General features: G+C 36.2%; 5 non-coding genes across 5 annotated transcripts in view; all 5 read left to right on the top strand.

The window, feature by feature from the left end:
* Positions 1 to 31, top strand: part of LOC129417413 (5S ribosomal RNA) — a 119-nt gene extending 88 nt beyond the window's left edge. Inside the window, exon 1 of the ribosomal RNA XR_012362378.1 lies at positions 1 to 31. This exon is cut by the window's left edge and continues 88 nt beyond it. This is a non-coding gene — a ribosomal RNA (5S ribosomal RNA).
* A 141-nt stretch (positions 32 to 172) lies between these two features.
* On the top strand, positions 173 to 291 carry LOC141355938 (5S ribosomal RNA). Its single transcript, XR_012362377.1, has one exon. It is a non-coding gene; the product is annotated as a 5S ribosomal RNA (ribosomal RNA).
* A 141-nt stretch (positions 292 to 432) lies between these two features.
* On the top strand, positions 433 to 551 carry LOC129415958 (5S ribosomal RNA). Its single transcript, XR_008635089.2, has one exon. It is a non-coding gene; the product is annotated as a 5S ribosomal RNA (ribosomal RNA).
* A 129-nt stretch (positions 552 to 680) lies between these two features.
* Positions 681 to 799, top strand: LOC141355937 (5S ribosomal RNA). The gene has a single exon (XR_012362375.1). It is a non-coding gene; the product is annotated as a 5S ribosomal RNA (ribosomal RNA).
* Positions 800 to 940: 141 nt separating this feature from the next.
* On the top strand, positions 941 to 1059 carry LOC141355936 (5S ribosomal RNA). The gene has a single exon (XR_012362374.1). It is a non-coding gene; the product is annotated as a 5S ribosomal RNA (ribosomal RNA).
* Positions 1060 to 5000: the final 3941 nt, after the last annotated feature.

Genomic DNA, 5000 nt, shown 5'->3' with positions numbered 1-5000 from the left:
GACCGCCTGGGAATACCAGGTGCTGTAAGCATTTAATTCTTTATTTAATTAATTATTTAATTATTTATTCATATAATTTTTTTCCAGAAATGCATCCTTTCTGTAAGCGTTCGCCGATGGCATGGCGTTGCCACATTAGTCTTGAAGTGGCTCTCGAATCGAGTCAGCACTCGCTTACGGCCACACCACCCTGAGCACGCCCGCTCTCGTCTGATCTCGGAAGCCAAGCAGGGTCGGGCCTGGTTAGTACTTGGATGGGAGACCGCCTGGGAATACCAGGTGCTGTAAGCATTAAATTCTTTATTTAATTAATTATTTAATTATTTATTCATATAATTTTTTTCCAGAAATGCATCCTTTCTGTAAGCGTTCGCCGATGGCATGGCGTTGCCACATTAGTCTTGAAGTGGCTCTCGAATCGAGTCAGCGCTCGCTTACGGCCACACCACCCTGAGCACGCCCGCTCTCGTCTGATCTCGGAAGCCAAGCAGGGTCGGGCCTGGTTAGTACTTGGATGGGAGACCGCCTGGGAATACCAGGTGCTGTAAGCATTTAATTAATTATTTAATTATTTATTCATATAATTTTTTTCCAGAAATGCATCCTTTCTGTAAGCGTTCGCCGATGGCATGGCGTTGCCACATTAGTCTTGAAGTGGCTCTCGAATCGAGTCAGCGCTCGCTTACGGCCACACCACCCTGAGCACGCCCGCTCTCGTCTGATCTCGGAAGCCAAGCAGGGTCGGGCCTGGTTAGTACTTGGATGGGAGACCGCCTGGGAATACCAGGTGCTGTAAGCATTTAATTCTTTATTTAATTAATTATTTAATTATTTATTCATATAATTTTTTTCCAGAAATGCATCCTTTCTGTAAGCGTTCGCCGATGGCATGGCGTTGCCACATTAGTCTTGAAGTGGCTCTCGAATCGAGTCAGCGCTCGCTTACGGCCACACCACCCTGAGCACGCCCGCTCTCGTCTGATCTCGGAAGCCAAGCAGGGTCGGGCCTGGTTAGTACTTGGATGGGAGACCGCCTGGGAATACCAGGTGCTGTAAGCATTTAATTAATTATTTAATTATTTATTCATATAATTTTTTTCCAGAAATGCATCCTTTCTGTAAGCGTTCGCCGATGGCATGGCGTTGCCACATTAGTCTTGAAGTGGCTCTCGAATCGAGTCAGCGCTCGCTTACGGCCACACCACCCTGAGAGCGCTAGAGAGCACACAGGAAGTGAGTTGGCAGTAGTTTGGTGAGAGAGGCTCACCACATGGTTTTGATTTATTTTTTGTTTTGTTTAAAAGTTTTTTCATTTAATATTATATAAGTTAATTTTGAATATTATTTCAAAGTGCTCCCCAACAGTGTAAACTGTTTGGGGAGCCACTTGTTTAAAAACAAAAAAGTAGAAGAAACATGGCGGACGATGAAAGAAAGGAAACACAACGAGACAAAGACACTGAAACAAAACAGAAGATGGATGTTAATGGAAAAAAGAATGACCGGAACAAAAGAACCTATGCAAAAGAAGCAACTATTATTGTGGATTTAAAAGAAGTGATTGATGGAAAAGCAGAGGATGTGATAAAAGCTGTGACAGACAAGATTGGAGCAGGAAAACTAATAGCGGTAAGACCCAGAGCAGGAAAAGAATATGAACTTACTTTAGTAAATGAAGAATCATGTGAAGATCTTCTGGATGGATTAATTGTCAAAAATCAGAGTTGTGAAGTAAGAACTTTAGAAACAAGAGAATGTATTGTTTCATTTATGCACCTGCCGGCTTATTTGAACAATGAACAGATTTTGCATAAACTTTACCAATGGCGTGTGATACCAGTGACAGATATAAAAAGAAGATATTATCCGGGAACAGATATTGCAGATGGTACAAGATATCTTAAAGTAAGATTTCCTAAAGACGTGGCTTCCCTGCCCTACAGCACGAAATTTGAGACGGCGGAAGGAGCACAATATTTCCGGATTATGCACGATCGTCAGATGAAAATCTGTCGACTCTGCATGGATCCGGGACATATACTCAAGGACTGTCCAAATTTTACATGTCGTGAATGTGAGGAGCAGGGCCATTATGCTAGGAATTGTACTGCTGTTAAATGCCCGGATTGCAACAGAGCCTTGGTAAAATGCGAATGCTGGATGGAAAATAATAGTGTTGCAGAAAATCAAGAAGAGTCTCAGGAGCTATCGGATGAGGAAGAGGAATCACAAGATAAAATGGATAAGATGGACTTTATAAATGTTGCTCCAACTGAAAGAACGGAAAAAAACACAGAACCAAAGGATGTACTAAGCAGTGAGGAAGTAATTGAATTGGACAAGAGAGGAAATGTTGAAGAAGGTGCATGCATGATTTCAGAGGTACCCGAAACACAACTGGATCAGCTGGAAAAAGATGATGAAAATCTGAAGGAACAGAGTGATACATGGACACCTTTGGTAATATCTAAGACAGAGATGGACAAAATAGAAAGGATGGAGCAGGAAAATCTCAATGAGGATCATTCACTTACAAAAGAGATGCTGCATAGAAGAAGATCCATAAAGGTGATTCCGAACTTTAAAATTGCTAAAAAGAAAAGAGTGAGTAGAAAACTTGAACATATGAGAGGCATGCAAGATGACTTAATGGAACCTGAAAGTACTGACTAATGGGACTGATATTTAATATATTATATATGTGTATGTTTTGGCGACTGGTTTCAATTAATGTTAGAGGTTTATTGAGTATTGATAAATTTGAAAAGGTCAAAGAACTGTGTAAAAAACAAAATATCATTTTTATACAAGAAACAAACTGGAATGATGAAATAATAGAGGTTTTTCAGAAAAAGTGGCAAGGTGAAATATTTTATAATAATGGTGATGGTAAAATGGGGAGAGGGGTAGCAATTTTAGTCAAGAAAGAAATGAGTAGCAGTATTGAAGAATTATATAAAGATGAAGAAGGAAAATGTTTAGCTATAAAGATAAAAAATGAAGGGAAAAGTATAACTCTATGTAATGTGCATGCTCCAGTTGTGGAGAAAGAAAAAAGGTTTTTTTTTTGCAAAGATTGCAAGTTTAATGTACTCATGGGAAAATGCGATATTAATTGGTGATTTCAATACAGTTTTTAATAGAATTGATTTAGCGGATGGTATGGTATTTAAGAGTGACAGTGGAAGAAAAGAATTAGAGAAACTAATAGAAAACAATAATTTCGTAGACATATGGAGAGAAAGAAATGAAGGGAAAAAACAATACTCTAGAAGACAAATAGTAGATAATTTTTTAAAACAAAGTAGAATTGATTTTATATTATGTAAAAGAGAACTGGGGGATTTTATACATAGTATTTATTATAAGGAAACTGCTTTAAGCGATCATGATTTCCTGCTTATGAATATAGATTTTAATGAAGTTGAAAGAGGTAAAGGAGTATGGGTTTTAAATGCAGAGATTTTAAAACAGGAATCATACAAAAAAGCAATAGAAAATATAATAGCTAATGAGAAACAAGATAAGATGTCTCGGGAAGATATACGAATATGGTGGGATAATACAAAATATGAAATAAAGAAATATACTATTAAAATCAGTAAACTAATACAAAAGGCTAAGAGAAGTAAGGAAGAAGAGGTAAGAAAAGATCTAAATGGAGAATTAAATAAAGAAAATGGAGATATTGAGAAAATATTGAATTTAGAGGAAATGTTGAGAGATATAGAAGAGCGAAAATGTAGAGGGGCTAAGATAAGAAGTAAAGCAAAATATCTGGTGGAAGGAGAGAAGTGCACAAAATTCTTTTTTAATCTAGAGAAAAGTAAAGGTAGTGGAGAGACAATAAAAGAAATAAGAGGAAAGAATGGTGATAAAATAATAGAAACACAGGGAATATTAAAGGAAGTCAGAGAATATTATGAAGAACTTTTTAAAAAAGGTCAAATAAACAAAAAAGAAGGTGAATTTTTATTGGAACAGATTGAGAAAAGTGTGTGTGAAGAAGATAAAATAATGTGCGATGAGGAGATAAAGTTAGATGAAATAAAAGAGGCAATAATGCAATTAAACAATGGGAAAAGTCCAGGCTTAGATGGGTTAACAGCTGAATTTTACAAAGCTTTTAAGGATGTTTTATCGCCAATTTTAAAGGAAATTTTTGAAGAGATTTTTAACAAAAAGGAAGCAACACAGCTAATGAGAATGGGTTTAGTGAAATTGATATACAAGAAAAAAGGTGGGAAAGATGTTTTAAGCAATTACAGACCCCTGACGATGTTAAACACAGATTTTAAAATTTTAGCAAAGGTTTTAGCAAACAGATTGAAAATGGTTTTACCAAGAATAATCAAAACAAATCAAGCATACGGTGTTAAGGGCAAAGATATTACAGACACAATAAGGAATATAAGAGATGTTATTCAATATATGAAAGTAGAAAAGAAAGATGGTTACGTAATAAGTGTGGATTTTGAAAAAGCTTTTGACAGAGTGGAGCATGAGTTTTTATTTAGTGTTTTAAAAATGTTTGGTTTTGGTGAAAAGTTTTTAAAGTGGATAAAGTGTTTATATACAGGAACATTAAGTTGTATCAAATGTAATGGTTTTATCACTGAATGTTTTAACATAACAAGGTCAATCAAACAAGGATGTCCGCTCTCAGCAATGCTTTACAGTCTAGTAACTGAAGCACTGGGGATAGCGATAATGAGAGAAAAAGAAATACATGGAATTAAATTAAAACAAGGAGAAGAGGGACAGAAAATTTACCAATATGCTGATGATACAACACTTATCTTAAAGGACATGGAAAGTATAACGAAAGCAATGGAAATTATCAGAAAATATTGTGAAGGATCAGGGGCAAAGGTTAACATGGAAAAAACTGTAGTAATGAGAGTGGGAAGTGCAAAAGTTTTACCAGAAAACTTTACTTTCAAAAGTCAACAAGAAATGAAAATTTTAGGAATAAGAATAGGAGAAAACGAAAAGAGAGC

The sequence above is a fragment of the Misgurnus anguillicaudatus genome, chromosome 21 (genome assembly GCF_027580225.2).
Source record: "Misgurnus anguillicaudatus chromosome 21, ASM2758022v2, whole genome shotgun sequence".
NCBI classification, from domain to species: Eukaryota; Metazoa; Chordata; class Actinopteri; order Cypriniformes; family Cobitidae; genus Misgurnus; species Misgurnus anguillicaudatus.
The sequence above is the reverse complement of the archived record's forward strand: the minus strand, read 5'-3'. Positions and strand labels throughout refer to the sequence as shown.